The following is a 21449-nucleotide window of genomic DNA, read 5'->3' as shown; positions in this document are numbered from 1 at the left end:
AGAGTAGTGCCAGGATAAGGAGGATTCAGAACAAAGTTAAGCCTGTCATAGGATGTGAAAGGGACTAGGAGCCACAGGGATCACATAGCCAATCAGGTTTACCAAGGGTTTGAGGAAAAATAAACCATTAAGGGGCCTTTGGGGCCTCAAATAAGGAACAGGTCTAGCACAAGGATCATTGCAATTAAAAATAGCAGTCCCGAGATTTTGACAGGTTTTAGGCCCATAAAGAAGAGGGGGACAAATGGAGGGAAATGAACAATGGGTGAGCAAAACTGGCCTGGTTTGGATTCTTGGGAGAGCTGTCTCCATCAGATGTGAGCAGCTTCTAGTCCTGGTTTAGGGAGTGGGAAGATCTTTAGCTTGAGGTTGCCAGAAAGTTGAAATAACTGGTAGGCATAATTTTTTAATGATTTAAGGATCCTTTTTAAATGAGAAGTATGAATCCATGAGGCAATTCCTTTAAGTTTAGCTATGCAAGAGTTAGTCAACAGTACTTGATGGTGCTTTTTATTAAGTGTTTCTTTTAATAAGTATAACCACCAGGTTCATGAAATTTGTCTTTGTCTCTTGGGTACGCACTATGGAAGGAACCTGAGACAAGTTTAGAGTTGGTGTCCAGGGCATCAATAAGTTCTTGACAATAAGTCAGAACGTCTCCTTTTCACATGGCGGGTTTATACATTCCTTCATTGAGATGCATAGGGTGGCTGGTGACAATGTCAAATGGAGAAGGGTGGTATTTTCCTGTTGGAGTAGAGCAAAGGTTCAATGGTACTAGCAGCAGAGCTTTAAGCCATGGCAGCTTAAAAGACTCCATCATTTTGGCCAGTTGGGTCTTAATTATTCTGATTATCCTTTCCATAAGATCAGAATGTTATGGATGGTAGGCACAATTGGAAGTGCTATAAAATGGGCCATATTTCGCATACTGATTTTAATATTTTTCCAGTTAAGTAAGACCCTCTCTCATTGCATAATTCAGCAGATATTTCCCAGGTGGGAATAACCTTCTCTAGAAGTACCTGAGCAGCTGCCAGGCCCATGGTTCAGCAGCAAGGGCAAGTCTTTACCCACTGGGAAAATACTCAGACTATAATCAGTACATACTTGTAACCCTGGGATGGGGCAATTGAATGAAATCCAATTGCCAGACCTGAAATGGACCAAAGGGTTCAGGGAAAATGTCCCATGGATGTATATAAGGGCTCTCCTGACAGATTTCACATTCCTGGTAAACCTGGTAGGCTGCTTAGAAGGTTTTCAGTTATATTGTCTTCCCCATTGAATCATTTTATCAGTATGTAAATGAGTCAGATTATGAATGTGGTCCATGATGTATTTCTGAAGGCAATCAGGGAAGCAGGCCTGCCATTTGGTCTAAGCCATGATTTTTGTTTATAGCTCTATATATATCCTCATTTGATCCATTTGTGATGATGGTGCAGCACAGGTTGCATTTGAGCTCCCTCAAGTTCCACATTCAGGCCCTTTTGGAGGTTAGTTTTGGCAGGAAAAGTGACAGTGGCAGCACAGCCTTGTAAGGCAGCTGCCTTAGCGGCCATATCAGTCAAATGGTTGCCTTTACTTTATTCTGTATTTGCCTGTGAACGTCCAGGAGTCTTAATTATGGCCCAGGATGTAAGCTTTTGAATAGCTCCAGGAGGTCTATCACAAAGGGAATGGTTTGTATTTCCTGACCTGAAGAGGTTAAGAATCCTCTTTGTTTCCAAAGCATGTCAAAATCATGTGTAGCCCTGAAGGCATATCTACTGCCCGTATATATATTGGCAGCTTTACCCTCTGTTGGTGAGCAAGCACTGGTTAGGGCAGACAGTTTAGCTGTTGCCCAGACATGGCTAGCTGATGGAATGTGAGCTGCTTTCACAGTCTCAGTTAAGGAAACAACTGCATAGCCAGCCTTCACTGTCCCAGTAGGGCCCTTTAAGTAGGACCCATCAGTGAACCAGACCAGGTCAGGGTTGTCCAAAGGAATCTCTTGTAGGTCAGGGAGTCAACAATGGTCCAGTCAGAGTTATGCAGTTATGGGAAATATGACAGGGCAGAGGAAGAAGAGTAGCTGGGTTAAGCAGGTTACAGTGAGAAAAGGTGAGGTTAAGAGACAACAAGAGGAGAACTTCATATGAGGTAAGCCTCCTTGTATATAAATGTTGAGTATTATATAAATTAGGGAACGCATCTACTGCATGGGATGCATAGTTGGTTAAGAGGAGCACCTATCACTACTTTCTCAATGCTCCAGAAGAGGAGAGTGGTCTCTGTGACAGCTCTCTTGCAAGGTGGTCAGCCTCATGCTATGGGCTCCAGCTGTTGACTATATAACCTGTAGGTCGGTGGTGACAGCCACAGTGGTGTATTGATACCCCAAGTGCATTTCCTTTTCACTCACGAGCAAAAAAGGTGGAAGGGTAATTTATAGTTGGGTGCCCTAAAGTCGGAGGGTTAGACGGGTTTCTTTAATTGAATTAAAACTTTTGTAAAATTTGGGGACCAGTCAGTGGGCTCTGGGTGAACAGCTTTCAGGAGTGGGAATAATGGCTGGGGCATGAGGGAGAAACTAGGGACACAAGACCTGCAATAACATGCCAGCCCCAGGAACCCTCTTACTTGTCCCTTAGTTTTGGGAGTCAGGAATCCTTGATGGGTCTAGCAGGAGCCCATCAGGAGTAACCAGGTGCCCTAGATATTTAACCCAGGTTTGGCAAAACTGTCGTTTTTCTTTAGTGACCTTGTGTCCTTTAGAAGGCAATTCTCCAAGGGGGTGAAAGCTGTTATTTAGCAAGACTGGATTTTTCAGAAGGAAAACAGAAGCAAATCACCAACATACTGGAGCAAGGTATGCCCAGGTAGGAAAGAACCATCTGCAGAGTCAGCCTTTAGTACCTGAGAGAACTACGTGGACTTTCAGGATAACCCTGGGGCCTAACCTTCCAGGGACACTGTTGATCATTCAGATGACAGTGAAGAGGAATCGCTGTCAGGATCATCAGCGATGCTAAAAGGAGGCACTGCAAGGGTCAATGGCAGTGAAGAATGTTGTCTCGGGAAATACTGCAAAGTATGGAGATCTGGTATAAACTGGGTGTCTGGGGATCACTGTGTGTTTTCTGACCCCCAAATCTTGGACAAATCTCCATCCTCAGCCATTTGGCTTGTGAACAGACAGGATGGGAGTATTGTATGGGTTAGTGCAAGGGATAATGAGGCCCTTTTGAAAATAATTGTCAATAATAGGCTTGATGCCTGGGACAACCTCAGGATTTAAAGGATATTGATGAATGTTTGGAAAAGGCTTACTCTTGTCAATCTGGATCTTAATAGGGGGGGATAAACATCCCTGTTACATTTTGCCCATGAGTGGTGTCTGAGGGTATCCAGGAAGGGATGGGAAAGGGCAGTGCGTGAGTTAAAGAGGTCAAAGAAAGGTTAGAATCCTCAGGAGGTGTGGCAACTGGAGGCTGTAATTCTAAAATTATTTCTCCCTTTAGGGAGAAAGATTTGTGGGCTTGGTGGGCCTCTTGGAAATCTTGACCGAGAAGATGAATGGGTACAAAGCATACAAGAAAAAATTGGTAGGTGCCAGTAATAGGTCTTAACTGGAAGGGAATAGGTTTAAATAAGAAGACTGCTGTAGGTTGGTTAGAAACCCTAACCATTTGAATAGATTTATTACTCCAAAAAGGGGGAACAGTGTGGCCCATGGGATTGAGGATGGAAAAGGTGGCCCCAGTATTGACAAGCACATGGGTAAACTTGCTCCCAACGCAGAGGCCAATTTTGCCTAGGGCATTCATCTGCTACCTTGGGGAAATCCCCTGGAATTCCCTGGAGCAGCCCTAAGGGTTGGGAGGTAGGCTAGCTCTTAGGAGGAAAGGAAGAGCAGTTTCACTCAGTGTGTTGTTGAAGGAAGCACATGTGTTTCATGCAATCCTTAAAATGCCCAGGGGTTTTGCAAAGGAAGTAGATACCCTTTTGGTTTGTTTTTGAACCTGGGCAAAGAAAAGGAGCTTTTGGCAAAGAAGAGAGCTGCTCTATCTGTAGAAATGTAAGGATAGCTGTTTGTATATGACAGTCGATAGCTTTTGCAGCTCTGGTTTTCTCAGTCTTTTGCACAGGGCTAGATAATTAATCTGCCAATGTGGCTAGTTCATGAGGCTGTCTGTCCATCCAGTCCGGGGTGTGTTGTTTAATAAGTGTACTAAGATTATATTGAAGCCCTGATATAAAGGTAGAATTGAACAATTAAAGGTTTCCTCACATAGGTCCTTTATACTGGAGTTCTCTGGAAGTTTTTCAAATTGGTCATAGAAATGCAAAACAGATTTGTTATGCTCCTGCGTACCATGCTGGATAGCTTTCTAGTTGACCCTCTTAGGAAAGATGGGGAGAGTGGTGGTAACCTGAAGTAAGTCTTTTATAAGTTTGGCCTTAGGGAGCAGCTTGAATAAAATCATTAAGGGGATTGGTCCAACTGGCTGCAGAAATCCATTCATGGGCTAGGATGTCACCTACGAGTAAACTGACTAATTGATGAAAGTCTGAATAGTAGGTTGACTAATTCTACTAAGGAGGTCAAATTGCCTTCCAAATTCAAGGGAAGTAGCCTTAGTGTGTGGAATATCTTTAATGATACCATGGCTCTCAGCTTTGGTCCAAGGAGTATAAGATCACCATTTGTGCGGGTCTTAAAAGGGGCAATAACTTTGGGTGCAGGAGGCTCAATATCAGAATTATAAAACAAAGATCAGTGAGAAAGGGATAAAGGGAAACATAGAAAGGTGGCAGCAGGGAGGGAGGGGATGAAGGTTTTGAGGATTTGGCATTGCGTCAGAACATTTTTCTCATTTACTGAGTCACTGCAACAATTGAGAATTTGTTTCTCTGAGAGAAACCATAGTCACTCTATTAGCCCTTTCAGAGGCCTCAAATTTCCAATTAAAATAGGCTTCCCACTTAGGCTGCCTTGCTTGATGCCCATTTTCTAACTGTGCATGCAAATTGATGAATTTGGGAATTTCAAAAGAACCCCAAATGGGCCAAAGAAGCTTCAAATCATCACAGGTGATTTTGGCACAGCAAGATCAAAGTTTGCACAATGAAGTCCTGCAATGTTTATTCATAAATCTGGCCAGAGTTCTGGAGGACAGCTGATCAGAAGCTCCCTTAGAAAACAAATTACCCATCCCATTTACCAAGCAAGGGAGTCCCTCCCAGTGGAAAATGCAGAGAAGTTTTGCCCCCCAAATTGTGGGAAAACCCATGGATAAATAAACTAGAATAAAGTCTGAACCTCAACCAAGGTCAGGAGATCTGGGTCTGAGAGAATTTAGCAGCCAAAACCGAAACTGCAAAACTGCCCAGGGGGTAAATGGAGCACAAAGGGCTCATGGGGGCGGCAGTGTCCGGTGGCCGTGGGAAGGAAACTTCAGACCCCACTTCTGACACCATGTAATGTCCACTGATTTTGGAAATAAAACCAGGAGAAGTTTAAGCTACAAACAGAAAAATTCATTTAGTGTCTGGGGGATTGCAGTCCAGGAACACAAAACCAGATATGGCCTGTGTGCTCCGGAGAACAAAGGAAAGAAGGGGTTTATAGAGGTCCCACTGCACAGGCTGCAGCTTTGTTGTGGGAAAGAGAGATTGGTTCATTCCCTTTTTTGGCAGGGGGGTGGGGTGGAGATCCCAGAAGTTAGCTGCAATCAGTGGTGGCCAGGGATTGCAACCACAATCTTGCAAAATACCAGGCATTCTGTTAACATAAGGGAATTTTGCATCCAACTTCCAGAATTAAGTATCATAAGCAGAATATATGGTAGAGTCCAAAGTTCAGGCTCTGAGGCTATGCCTGTCTGATCATGACTTTCTTGCCTTGCCTGAAGTAAAATTTTGTTTCCCTTGACTCAAACGACTCCATTTTGTCTTGGATGTTTTATCTGCCAAGTGGCTCCTGGGTTGATGTCTAGACAGAAGTTTTTAGGTGTTTTGTATTGGGAGAATTTTCAGGGCATCTAGTACATATATCATCCTTGCAGGTTGAGTTTGTTCTCCTCAGTTCTTATTCCCGCCACAACAAAATATTGAAAGGCAGAGACACAGTAGTTAAGCAGAGCAAAAAGTCTTATTTGAATACACTACAAGGGAGGAGCAATCCAGAGTCAAGGTGGACAAAGGCCCCCAATTTTTAGGGGAGGGTCAATTTATCACCACCTAGCTGGCCGGCACTTCCTTTGATTGACAGGGTGAGGTCTTTTGATTGATAGCTTTAGTTATACACCCTCTCCTCTTGGTGAGCATGTCTTTTCCCAGAACACCCACAGAAAAGCCCATGGTGAGTGGAGCAAAACCGCAATTCTATTTTAATAAGATTATGAGGAGGTGTGTTTGGGTGGTTCTTAGTTTTGTTGATTGTGCCTGCTGTCTCCCTGAAATACCTTTGTTGTCGTCACGTGGGACCCCTTACCTGGGCAGAGTTTAGGCAGGGTTTTTTTTTTCCCTTGAATGTTACCTTCCCTTTCCCCTTCTCTGGCTGCACATGTCTATCTTTCTGTCTAACATTCCTGACATGTTGCTAGAAATGTAAGTCCTACATCTGATTATTACATAATGTTACCATGAGTAGGAAATTAAGGGACTTTATCAAAAATCCCTTTTGACTGATATTTATCTCTGAGTTCTGAAACTTTCATTCAATGCTTTACATCTTTTTTCAAAGCAAGGCTAAGAGAGTTTTCTCTACTATTTGGTCAATAATTCCCTAAAACAGTGAGCATTCAAAATGTTTTATCCTTATTTTGAATCCCATACTAAATTTCACTTACTAAATGATCAGAAAAAAATGATTTTTTTCTAACTTCACCAGTGTTAAAAAAGAAAAAACAAGCCCAAAATGGAGACATTCCCTCCCACCAGGTAACAAACTGAGACTTAATTACAGTTTGAACCTATCCCAGGAACGTGACCTTTCACCAGTCAATCTGAGATTTCCTGATTGTCACTAGTGAGGTAATATGCATGATAAAAATCTGCCCCCCCCCAAAAAACAACTATCTGGCCTAAGCAATTCTTTCTCTTGCACATAACTTTTTTGCCCCACCCTCCTTCCTATAAAAATCTTTCATTCTGTGCGACTCTTCAAAGCTTATCTCCATTTTGCTGAATGGGATGGTGCCTAATTCGTGAACGGCTTCATAAAGCCCATTAGGTCTTCAAATTTATTAGGTTGAATTTTTGTTCTTTAACAATGGGAAAAAATAATTTCTTGAATCAGGAAAAATACATTATGAATACATCTTGCTTATTTTTCCCATAGGGATCAATTGTTAATGAGCTTCCAATACTAGTTGGAAGTAGCAATTGTTTCTCAAAGTGATGAAATAGTATCTCTAGAATAGGACAGCCAGAGGTAACCAATATGGGACCTACCTGTTTCAATAGAAATTTTGAATGTGCATATTTCCTGAGGGTTTTGGAACTGACAGAACACAGTGTTATCAATCGAGGAGAGATGCCTCTCAGGAGGGAATCCAGATTTTCAAGAGTCTTTCTCCTTTATCTTTATCACAAGAAATTTTTCTTCTGCCCCAAATTACAGAGGTAGAAGCATTTATTAAAAGTAATCATCCCTGTTATTAGCCAGTAATGATTTGCTTTTCATTGTCAGATGCCTTTATTTCAATGACAGAATGTAACTGAGGTTGACTCAGGATCATTGAAGTCAGGACCTTTGAAGTGAATGTATATGATCTTAATGGATATAGTTAGTCACTTGCCTTTTCATCATCCAGTACCCATGTCAGGCAGCACTTTTATTCATTCTATGACAACCTTTTCAAATACATAGGCTTTATTTGCTCAAATTACACCTTATTTGTCTCAGATGGATAGGAAAATAATTATATTAGGGACTTCTTAGACCTCTAATTCAACTGGTACCAGGGTGCTTTTATCTAGACCAATAGTTCTCAGCAGGGGTGATTCCTACCTCCCCGAGGGACATTTGGCAATGTCTGGAAACTTTTGTGTTTGTCACAACCAAATAGGATGGAAGGGTAGTGGTGATGTTCCTGGTATCCAGTGGGTAGAATACTGGTGTATTGGTTAGGGTTCTCCAGAGAAACAGAACTAGTAAGATAGAGATACATATAAAATGAGGAATTGGCTCACACAATTATGCAGGCTGAGAAGTTCCACAGTCTGCCATCTGCAAACTAGAGGCCCCGGAAAGCCAGTGGTGTAATTTGGTCCAAATCCAAAAGCTTGAGCACCAGGGGAGCCAGTGGTTTAATTTCCAGTCTGAGGACCAGAAAGAAGAGATGAGATATCCCAAGTCAAGTAGGCAGGCAGGAAGCAAGAGGGACAAATTCTTCTTTCTTCCACCTTTTGTTCTTTTTAGGCCTTCAGTGGATTGGATGATGCCCAACCACACTGGGGAGGGCAATCTGTTTTAGTAAATCCACCCATTCAAATGCTAATCTCCTCTGGAAACACTCACAGACACACTCAAAAATGTGTTTAATCTGGATACTCGATGGTCTGTCAAGTTGAGACATAAAAGTGCCCATCACACCAGGAGTGCTGCTAAGCATTCAACAATGCCCAGGACCACCCCCAAAACAAAGAATTTCCCTGTCCAAAATGTCAATGTGCAGTTGAGAATCCCTGATCTAGCCTGAAGCAATTCTAGAATTTAAATCTTGTTCCTTCTTGGTCTCAGATGATTTTAAATGACTTTTTAAAAATGCATTTAAAGTTTTCCAGGCCACAGAATATGGTCTTGATATTCAACACTATCATCTCTAAATGTTAAATATCTAAGATTCAGTCTCTTTCACTTCTCCAGCTCAAGAAACTTAACTATATTCTAATTCAATATTTGTCAAAATAGAGTCTTTAGGCCATTAATGGGTGACAAGGGTCTCCAGAAAGCTATAAACAAGCCTAAAAATGTAAATCTTCACTTTCTGTCAACATTTCTAGGAGCACTGCATGCAATTCAGTAGGCCTTATTTAATTTTGTTTCACTGGCTCTTACCCTGCTGCAAAGTGCAGTGAGTAAAGTCAGCAGCTGTGGAATCTTTTAACTCATTCTCAGTCAAAAAAAGTTTGATAACCATTATTATCAAGTATCTCCTTTGTAAAAGCTCCTCCTGTCCAGACTCCTGCCAAGCTGGATATATCCATACCTTCTGTCTACTACTGTTTACCTACAGATCTTGGTCTTCCTTCAAATCCTACTTTAAGTCCCCTCACACTGACTGGTGTTCTCATTTTTTCTTCAGTCATTATACACATTGAGAATGTACTAAATACAACTACCACTATGCAAATGGCTAGAGACATAGGAAAAAAAACCCAAACATTGGAACATAATAAAATATGCTTAATAAAGTTATAGCCAATAGATTTAAAAGTATTTTACTCTGGAAATTCTCATAAATACACGCAAGTAGAAAGAATATGATAATGCATTCCTTATGTGCCTATCAGTATTGTTAAAAAAAAGAAACAAGTAGGGGTAGCACAGAAGGTGCAGGAAGCTTTAGCAAGTGGCTTGGAAAAGGTACATGAACATAAAAAGTAAAAAAGGGAGTAGGCTAAGAGTAGAAGAGAAAAAAAAATCTTGCCATCACGCATTAATTCTGCCATAACAAAACAATGGACTTGTATTTCTCACAGTTCTGGAGGCTGGGAGTTCAGTTCAGGGTGCCAGCATGTTTGGGTTCTGGTGAGCTTTCCTGGCTTGTAGATGGCCACCTTCTCATTGTGTCCTCACATGGAAGGAGAGAGAGAGAAGAAAGAGAGGGAGAGAGGGAGAGAGGGAGCACTCTCTGGGGTGGGAGCCCAGGACTGCTAAATAAGCAGCCCTAGTAATCCACACCAGGATTTAGACCTCATCTAAACCTAATGACCCCCCATAGGCCTCTCACCTCCAAATACCATCATATTGGGGATAGGGCTCAACATGTGACTGTGGCAGAGGGGGGCCACAATGCAGTTCATAGCACGTGGGAACCAAGGGAGTGAAAGGGAATGAAGGACATAGTCCTATAAATCCCAGAGTGGCACTGATTATCTCAAGACATGAATGCCACTGTTCTCTTGGAAAAAGCAAAGGCATAAAGAATATTTAACAGATTTTCTACTCCTGAATAAGAAGTGCGACCTATGCCTGCTTTGGAAGGAGCAGGAAAGAATCAAAGTGATAATATAAGAAGCATGATGCTGATTCATATAGAGTCTAGGAAAGCAAGGCTCTAGAAAGACAGGCAGTTCTTTGGATTTTTCCAGTAGTTTGGGGTTCAAATAAAGCTGTTGGACAGCTGGACTTAGCAAACTGCTGGAAACAAGACTTAAATCTCTGTAAGAGTAGGTGCTGGGTCTCTATACCATTACCATCTCCAAAACTTAGCAGAGCATGTGTCCCATGGTGGGTATTCAATCAACACATAAATAAGTAAACTATTTAATCCTTATGAAATTAAAGTGACAACACATGTGCAATGGTGACTGTGTAGCTGCCAGCCAGTCTAGCTATATCAGGAGCTGTGAAAATGTGAATGGCATGTTCCCTGCCCTCAAAGAAGACATATGCATTCAACAAATACAGTTGAAACTGAAGGATACCATTGGTGTTTTAGGCATTTAGGGTAGGGGGAAGTGAAGTGGGCCTGAGCAGTCTGGGAGGATAATTGGTGCAGAGAGACTGATCTAGACATTGCAGGAGAGGCAAGAGGCTTGGGGAGGCAGAGGGAAGACAGAGCAGTCTGGAGATGGGTTGGCAAAGACAGAGAATGGGGAAAAAGCAAAGATTCAGAGGCTGCAATAGGCTTGAGTGATGGTGAGGAGGCTTGCCCAAAAGGATATGCACGTGGAATTGTGGGGAGGGCTGCTAAAAGTAGGGGGACTAAGGTCAGCTCAAGGGGTGCCATGAAGCCAGGTGGGTCTTAGATGCCATGAGAACACCAGGTGGACAAGGCTGATCACATTTGTTCATCTTTTAATACTTCTGCCTTTGAATAATTTTTAGGGAAGTTTTCCCCACTTCCAGCTTAAAAAGGATTTCACCCACTTTTTCTTGAATAGTTCGATTTTTTTACATTTAAATTCCTTATCTATTTGCAGTATATCCTGATACATGGATGTGAGGAATGGGCTCAATTTTATCTTTTGCGTTTGCTTTATGGCTGTCAAGTTATTTCAATACAATTTATTAACAGCTCCATTTTTGGGGGGACGTGTCAGAAAGGCACAGAATTCACCTTGAAGGCACCCACTGGCCAGCTCACAGATAATTTGAGCATGAAAATCAATAAGAATAGTAATGACCTATTACCCATTGACTAAAATAGAGATCCATGAGTCCAAAATACTGTAAATAATAAGTGAATACATTGAGGGTTTGATGAGGAATAAGTTATTTACATGGTCTCAAAGCACCTCTCTGTGAAATAGTTATTAACTACAAAAGAAAAAAAGCTAACATTACAGTAGAAACCTGGAAGATACCACCTTAAGCATGATATCAAAATTAACATCACTAGTAACAGGACCAATTAAAATTGTACCTGATAGGATGCAATTAGCAGAGCACAGACACACTTCTGTGATACTTTTGCCAAAGACACATATGAACCTAACCAGAAGGAAACGTCAGACAAACGCAAATTGAGGAACATTCTACAAAATTCCTTGACTAGGTCTTCGAAAGTGGTGAGGTCATGAAAGTCAAAGCAAGACTGAGAACTATTCCAAATAAGAGGAGTCAAAGGAGACAGCACAGCTACATGTGACATATGATTCAGGGCTGCATCATTTTGCTAGAAAGGGCACTATTGAGAAAATTATCAGAACTTGAATGAGGCCTAAGGATTAGATGATAGTCATGACTCAGTGCTAATTTTCTTATTTTGAGGGCCATATTTTGATTATGTAGGACGATGACAGTTCATAAGAGATACACACAGAAGTGTTTTGGAGGTGGTGGTGATGGGCTATCATGTAGATAACTTATTCTCAAATGATTCAAGGAAATAAGTTTCTTTGTACCTGGACATGTAACTTTTCTGTAAGTTTGAGAATGTTTAAAATCGCATTGTGGGGGGAGAAGCCAAGATGGTGGCATGAGTAGAGCAGTGGAAATCTTCTCCTAAAACCATATATATTTTTGAAAATACAACAAATATAACTATTCCTAAAAGAGAGACCAGAAGATACAGTACAACAGTCAGGCTACATCTACATCTGTGAGAACTCAGCATCTCATGAAGGGGATAAGATACAAGCCATGACCCAGCAGGACCTGAGCACTTCCCCCAACCCAGCCCACTGGTAAGAGGATAGGAGCCGGAGAGGGGAGGGAGTGGGAGCCCAGGACTGCTATTTAGCAGCCCTAGTAATCCGCACCAGGAGCGCAGACACACAGTGCATGGTGTGCTGGATATTAGGGAAATGGAACAGTAAAACCTGTGAACGGGTCCCCGCAGCCAGCGCCCCTGGGACAAAGGAAAAGTGAGTGCTTTTTGAAAGTCTTAAAGGGACACAGGCTCCACAGTTGGATGGAATTCTCCCAGCACACTTGGCCCAGCAGGCTGGGAATCCTGGGAAACTTTGGGTCCCCTAACTCCCTGGGTGGCAGAGCAGCTCTGAAGCTGCTCATGGCAATAAACAGCCTCCCATCCATTCCACCTCCCACGTGGCCCTGCCATAGCAGGGGAGCAGCCTGAGAGGAGCTGCACCCATAGCAGCCACCCAGAGCCTCCTCTGCAGCTGCCTGGGCCAAATACAGAGGCCCTTCTGGGGTGTGGGTGCCCTGTACAGACAGAGGAAGCTGGGACAGGGTGGAAAGGGCCACTGTTCTCACAGGAGAGCACACCCAGTGTGCCTGCTGCTCCCTGCGGGGCTCTGGGCTGCTCCAACAGCTGCCTCACATATGGTGGCTCAGGAAATAAAACCGGAAGCTGCTCCCAATGTGCGGGTAACCAGCACAGGCAGAGAGGAGAAGGGCAAGGCAACCAGCAAGCAAGCAAGAAGGGACTTTGTTCTCCCAGGTGATACACACGCCAACTGCCTATGACTACCTCTATTGCCAAGAAAAGGCAGAAGAATTTGACCCAATCCACAATTACATAGACAACCCCCTGAGAGGGAGACTGGGGAGATGGATTTAACTAATCTTCCTGAAAAAGAATTCAAAATAAAGGTCATAACCATGCTGATGGAACTTCAGAGAAATATGCAAGAGCTAAAGGATCAAGTTAGGAGGGAGAATACAGAAATAAAACAATCTCTGGAAGGACTTAAGAGCAGACTGGATGAGGTGCAAGAGGCCATTAATGGAATAGAAATCAGAGAAGAGGAACACAGAGAAGCTGAGGCAGAGAGAGACAAAAGGATCTCCAGAAATGAAAGAATATTAAGAAAATGGTATGACTAATACAAATGGGACAATACTCACATTATAGGGGTACCAGAAGAAGAACAGAGAGAAAAAGGGATAGAAAGTGCCTTCAAAGAAATAATTGCTGAAAAATTCCCCAAACTGGGGGAGGAAATAGTCTCTCAGACCATAGAAGCCCACAGAACTCCCAAAACAAGGGATCCAAGGAGGACAATACCAAGACACATAATAATTAAAATGGCAAAGATCAAAGAAAGGACAGAGTATTAAAGGCAGCCAGAGAGAGAAAAAAGGTCATCTACAAAGGAAAACCCATCAGGCTATCAACAGACTTCTCAACAGAAACCTTACAGGCCAGAAGAGAATGGCATGATATCTTTAATGCAATGAAACAGAAGGGCCTAGAACCAGGAATATTGTATCCATCAGTTATAATTTAAATATGAAGGAGGGATTGAACAATTCCCAGATAAGCAAAAGTTGAGGGAATTTGCCTCCCACAAACCACCCTACAAGATATTTTAAAGGGACTGCTTTAGATGGAAGCACTCCTAAGGCTAAATAAATGTCAACAGAGAAAATAAAATCACAGCAAAGAAAGCAGACCAACCAAATACTAACTAAAGGCAAAAAATAAAATCAACTACTCACAAAAGCAGTCAAAGGAAACACAAAAGATTACAGAATAAAACACCTAACATATAAAGAAGGGAGAAGGAGGAATAAGAAGGGAGAGAAATAAAGAATCATCAGACTGTGTTTACAATAGCTTAATCAGCAAGTTAAGTTAGACAGTTAGATAGTAAAGAAGCTACCCTTGAACCTTTGGTAACCACGAATCTAAACCCTGCAATGGCAATAAGTACGCATCTTTCAATAATCACTCTAAATGTAAATAGACTGAATGCACCAATCAAAAGACACAGAGTAATAGAATGGATAAAAAAGCAAGACCCATCTATATGCTGCTTACAAGAGACTCACCTCAAACCAAAAGACATGTACAGACTAAAAGTCAAGGAATGGAAAAACATATTTCAGGCAAACAACAGCGAGAAGAAAGCAGGTGTTGCAGTACTAGTATCAGACAAAATAGACTTCCAAACAAAGAAAGTAACAAGAGATAAAGAAAGACATTACATAATGATAAACGGGTCAGTCCAACAAGAGGATATAACCATTATAAATGTACATGCACCCAATACAGGAGCACCAACATATGTGAAACAAATACTAACAGAATTAAAGGAGGAAATAGAATGCAATGCACTCATTTTAGCACACTTCAACACACCACTCACTCCAAAGGACAGATCCACCAGACAGAAAATAAGTAAGGACACAGAGGCACTGAACAACCCACTAGAACAGATGGACCTAACAGACATCTACACAACTCTACAACCAAAAGCAGCAGGATACACATTCTTCTCAAGAGTACATGGAACATTTTCCAGAATAGACCACATACTAGGCCACAAAAAGAGCCTCAGTAAAATAAAAAAGATGGAAATTCTACCAACCAACTTCTAAGACCACAAAGGTATAAAACTAGAAATAAATTACACAAAGAAAACAAAAAGGTTCACAAACACATGGAGGTTTAACAACATGCTCCTAAATAATCAATGGATCAATGACCAAATTAAAGTAGAGATCAAGCAATGTATGGAGACAAATGACAAAAACAGCACAAAGCGCCAACTTCTGCAGGACGCAGTGAAGGCAGTTCTAAAAGGAAAGTATATAGCAATCCAGGCATATTTAAAGAAGGAAGAACAATCCCAAATGAATAGTCTAAAGTCACAATTGTTGAAATTGGAAAAAGAAGAGCAAATGAGGCCCAAAGTCAGCAGAAGGAGGGACATAAAAAAGATCAGAGAAGAAATAAATAAAATTGAGAAGAATAAAACAACAGAAAAAAATCAATGAAACCAAGAGCTGGTTCTTCAAGAAAATAAACAAAGTAGATAAGCCTCAAGCCAGACTTAGTAAGAGAAAAAGAGAGTCAACACACATCAACGAATCAGAAATGAGAAAGGAAAAATCAAGACAGACCCCACAGAAATACAAATAATTATTAGAGAATACTATGAAAACCTATATGCTAACAAGCTGGAAAACCTAGGAGAAATGGACAACTTCATAGAAAAATACAACCTTGCAAGACTGACCAAGGAGAAACAGAAAATCTAAACAGACTAATCACCAGCAACGAAATTGAATTGGTAATCAAAAAACTACCCAAGAGCAACACCCCTGGGCCAGATGGATTTACTGCAGAATTTTGTCAGATATACAGAGAAGATGTCATACCCATTCTCCTTAAAGTTTTCCGAAAAATAGAAGAGGAGTGAATACTTCCAAACTCATTCTGTGAAGCCAGCATCACTATAATACAAAAACCAGGCAAAGACCCCACCAAAAAAGAAAACTACAGACCAATATCCCTGATGAACATAGATGAAAAAATACTCAACAAAATATTAGCATACCGAATTCAAAAATACATCAAGAGGATCATACACCATGACCAAGTGGGATTCATCTCAGGGATGCAAGGATGGTACAACATCCGAAAATCCATCAACATCATCCACCACATCAACAAAAAGAAGGACAAAAACCATATGATCATCTCCATAGATACTGAAAAAGCATTCATGATAAAAAAACTCTCAACAAAATGCTTATAGAGGGCAGGTATCTCAACATAATAAAGGCCATACATGATAAACCCACAGCTAACATCATACTTAACAGCAAGAAGCTGAAAGCTTTTCCTCTAAGATCGGGAACAAGACAGGGATGCCCACTCTCCCCACTGCTATTCAACATACTACTGAAGGTCCTCACCACGGTAAACAGGGAAAACGAAGAAATACAAGGCATCCAGATAGGTAAAGAAGAATTCAAACTGTCACTATTTGCAGATGACATGATATTGTACATAAAAATCCCTAAAGATTCCATTCCAAAACTACTAGAACCAATATCCGAATTCAGCAAATTTGCAAGATACAAAATTAATACACAGAAATCTGTTGCTTTCCTATACACTAACGATGAACTAGCAGAAAGAGAAATCAGGAAAACAATTCCATTCACAATTCATTCAAAAAGAATAAAATACCTAGGAATAAACCTAACCAAGGAAATGAAAGACCTATACCCTGAAAATTACAAGACACTCTTAAGAGAAATTAAAGAGGACACTAACAAATGGAAACTCATCCCATGCTCTTGGCTAGGAAGAATTAATATTGTCAAAATGGCCATCCTGCATAAAGCAATCTACAGAGTCAATGCAATCCATATCAAAATACCAACAGCATTCTTCAATGAACTGGAACAAATAGTTAAAAAATTCATATGGAACCACCAAAGACCCCGAATAGCCAAAGCAATCCTGAGAAGGAATAATAAAGTGGGCTGGGATCTCGCTTCCCAACTTCAAGCTCTACTGCAAACCACAGTAATCAAGATAACTTGGTACTGGCACAAGAACAGACTCACAGACCAGTGGAACAGAATAGAGAGTCCAGATATTAACCCAAACATATATGGTCAATTAATATATGATAAAGGAGCCATGGACAGACAATGGGGAAATGACAGCCTCTTCAATAGCTGGTGTTGGCAAAACTGGACAGCTACATGTAAGAGAATCAAACTGGATCATTGTCTAACCCCATACACAAAAGTAAATTCGAAATGGATCAAAGACCTGAATGTAAGTCATGAAACCATAAAACTCTTAGAAAAAAACATAGGCAAAAATCTCTTGGACATAAACATGAGCGACTTCTTCATGAACATATCTCCCCGGGCAAGGGAAACAAAAGCAAAAATGAACAAGTGGGACTACATCAAGCTGAAAAGCTTCTGTACAGCAAAGGATACCACCAATAGAACCAAAAGGTATCCTACAGTATGGAAGAATATATTCATAAATGACAGATCCGATAAAGGGTTGACATCCAAAATATATAAAGAGCTCATGCACCTCAACAAACAAAAAGAAAAGAATCCAATTAAAAAATGGTCAGAGGAGCTGAACAGACACTTCTCCAAAGAAGAAATTCAGATGATCAATGAACACATGAAAAGATGCTCCACATCGCTAATCATCAGAGAAATGCATATTAAAACCACAATGAGGTATCACCTCACACCAGTAAGGATTGCCACCATCCAAAAGACAAACAACAACAAATGTTGGCAAGGTTGTGGAGAAAGGGGAACCCGCATACACTGCTGGTGGGAATGTAAACTAGTTCAACCATTGTGGATAGCAGTATGGAGGTTCCTCAAAAAACACAAAATAGAAATCCCATTTGACCCAGGAATTCCACTTCTAGGAATTTACCCTAAGAATGCAGCAGCCCAGTTTGAAAAAGACAGGTGCAACCCTATGTTTATCACAGCACTATTTACAATAGCCAAGAATTGGAAGCAACCTAAGTGTCCATCAGTAGATGAATGGATAAAGAGGAGGTGGTACATATACACAATGGAATTTTATGCAGCCATAAGAAGAAAACAAATCCTACCATTTGCAACAACATGGATGGAGCTAGCAGGTATAATGCTCAGTGAAATAAGCCAGGCAGAGAAAGACAAGTACCAAATGATTTCACTCATATGTGGAATATAAGAACAAAGAAAAAACTGAGGGAACAAAACAGCAGCAGAGTTACAGAACCCAAGAATGGACTAACAGTTACCAAATGGAATCAGACTGGGGAGGATGGGTGGGAAGGGAGGGATAAGGGGCGGGGAAAAAAGAAAGGGGGCATTATGATTAGCATCTATAATGTGGTGGTGGCACAGGGAGGGCTGTGCAACACAGAGAGACAAGTAGTGTTTGTACAGCATCTTACTACGCTGATGGGCAGTGTCTGTAATGGGGTTTGTAGGGGGGACTTAGTGATGGGGGGAGTCTAGTAAACATAATGTTCCTCATGTAATTGTAGATTGATGATACCAAAAAAAATAGCATTGTGATAGAGAAAAACAACTTTCCTTCTTTCCTCACCTTGTCTGAGATTTGCCTTTTGTCACAAAGTAAGTTTCCACATGCAAGTCAATCAGTTTATGCAGTTTCATTCCATTGGTCTTTTGACTCATGAATTAATGTCACTCTCTTTTAGTCATACAGACTTTTTAGTATGCTTTGATACCTAGTAAGTCCAGCGCTCTGCTTTCCTTTATTTTTCCTCTTCCTTTCCAGGATTTTCCTAGCTGTTCTAATGTAAATTGTTCCTATTTGCGTATACTTTGTGTAATACCCAAATCAACAGAAAAACCACTGCAAATGACAAAATAGTTTAATAAAGTAATGGATTATAAGATAAATATATAAAACTGAAAGTCCTCCATTAAAAAAATATCATATTCAAAATACAATGAAACAAAAACCTCATTCATGATAGAAAAAATTAAGTGAAAGAAAATCCTAGGCATAAAGTTAACAGCTTACACCCAAAAACTCTGTAAGGAAAATTACAAAACAGTTTGGAAATACACTTAATTATACTTGAATGAGTGGAAAAATAGTTTTATGTTCCTGGATAAAAAGAGTCAACATCATAAAGATTGGTTCTTCCCAAGTTATTTTTGTAAATTTAATAGATCCCAGTAAAACCACTGGTCAGCCCCCTTTGGGACGGCTTCAGCTTTTAAGGGCCACATCACCACTCCCAGGCAGCCCATATCCAGTGAGGGATAGAGGCACCAGTAGAAAGGCCTGGTTCGTGTTCCAAGGGGCAACAACTACAGAGGCCATTCCAGTCCCAGGGGTCCCCACATGGTTGGCTGAGGCTTTCATCAGGACTCAATCACAGCTCAACTTCTTCAACCTCCTGCTTCTTTCCTTTGCCTCCTGCAGGCATGGATCCTGAAAGCACTCCCTAATAAATCTGTTCACTAACCTCTGTTAAAGTACTTCAACAAGGAGGCCATTAGACTGCGGGGGCTTTGATGCCTTGCTGGCCTGCTTGATGCACTTGCAGCCAAGAAATAGAGATTTCAGAACAACCAACTAGGCTTTCCCAGATAAGGCAACCACTTCAGCTAGAGCCAATCAAATAATTCCCTTGCTTGGCTTCCGTGTCTGCTCTATAAAAGCCTTGTGGGAAAGGAGGGCCTCCTATTGGCAGAGTGCCCCCAACTACTTTTAGTTTAGCACTGCCCCATTTGAACTGATTTTTGCTCAAATAAATTCCTGACCATTTTAATCTGCCTCAGTTTATCTTTTGACACCTCTCTCTCAGAGTTTGGTTCCCAGTTAATCCAGATGGTGACAGTCTTTTGGATCTGGATTGATCTGCAGCACAGACTCCTCAATCCTGAGGGGTTAGACAGACATGGTACCCTCAGCCTCATGCTCTAGGCAGAAGGCTGCTCTCTCTCCCTGGAGAAAATTACCTCAATCTCATCCTGATATCCCTATGTTCCTGAGGAACAGTAACTCCCTGTAGTTACTCGAGTTTTCCACCTTTCATAGGATATTTTTCTTCCTTTGTTAGATGTGGGTGCTTGGCTTTAAAAACATGGTGATTTCCAAGTACAAAAATCAAACGAATATTCATATTTGACCTGATTGTTTATAGGTCATAATGCGTGATCAAAACCGAAAGTTTCTGTGATGACTGCCCTTGTACTGTTCACCATGTAAGAATTTATTCACAATGTAAGAATTCGTTCACCATGTAAGAACTTGTTCGTTATGCTTCAGAAGATTGGAGACTGACGAGAATTAGGCTTGAGATGGATTAATGATTGTACATTGAGCATTGACCCCCCATACTGAATTTTATTGTTGTTAACAACCATTTGATCAATAAATATGAGAGATGCCCTCTCAAAAAAAAAAAAAAAAACATGGTGATTTCATATCTCTTCTGAAGAGGCCCTGGGCCACTGTCTTTACTCAGCTGCCGATACACAATCTTGCCTGTACCACCACAGATAAACATATCCCAGTGGGAGCTTCCCTAATTATGTAACATGTTATACATATTTAGTATATATTATTATATATGAATAATTATAATATACAATTTATTTACAATGTATTAACATGTATATATAATATATATTTGTATTATTATATTCAGTATTATTACATTATATGGTATGTCAGACATATGCTCAGGTTTTCTACCTTTTGCAACACATTTCAGGTTTTTGCTGCCTATTGCCCATTTTCTCCTTCACTTATTTCTATAGCTGTTCAGAGTTTAAACCTCTAATAGTCACAAATCTGTAGTGAAGAATCGTTTTTCTTCTTAAACACCTTTATTTCAATAATTTCACATAAACTGGATTTCTATTACTTAGGAGAGTTCAAGTCAATGCACACTGTGTGCTCTTCCTCTGTACCCTCAAACAGTCCTTGTCATGTCATCTGTTTGGATATGTCACCTCTTATTTAGAAACACTTATTGCGTTTTGTAGAAATACTCTTAGTCTCAGTATCAGTCACTGTAAAAAAAAATCACTTTGGGTACAGGTTGTTTAGCACATATGTTGCAAAAAGGTTTGTTTTTTCTTCAGCATGCCCTGCAGCACGGCTAAGTTAGACCGCTGTCTTTCTGAAGCCTGGAAGCCTGGCGTTCTGGGACCCGCAACTCTGTGCTGTGCACCTTTGTCCCTGACCTGCCTGTGCTATGGCAATTAGGTCATAGAGGAAAGAGCCAAATTCTGGTTCTTTGGGCAGGAAGTCATTTGTCTTCCATTTCAACCTTCTCTCTGTGAGCTAGCTCAGCCCACCCACGAGGCTGTCAGCCTTTCAAGACATTCATGTCTACCTGTCATTTGGCTTGTTCCCTGCCAACTCGACTTTCACCCAGTTCCTGACTGGTCCACTGGACCTGCAGCAGGTCATTCCTTTGGCATCTTAAAGCAGCCTATGGACTTTCGAGATGGATCTTGAGTCTCTAGCTCAATGTCCTAGGAAGGGCTTTGACTTGGAATAAAGCTGGGTGCTCCCCAACACTTGGATTGATAGAGGTTGTGATTTCCC

The sequence above is a fragment of the Manis javanica genome, chromosome X, assembly GCF_040802235.1.
Source record: "Manis javanica isolate MJ-LG chromosome X, MJ_LKY, whole genome shotgun sequence".
Classification (NCBI taxonomy): Eukaryota; Metazoa; Chordata; class Mammalia; order Pholidota; family Manidae; genus Manis; species Manis javanica.
The sequence above is the reverse complement of the archived record's forward strand: the minus strand, read 5'-3'. Positions refer to the sequence as shown.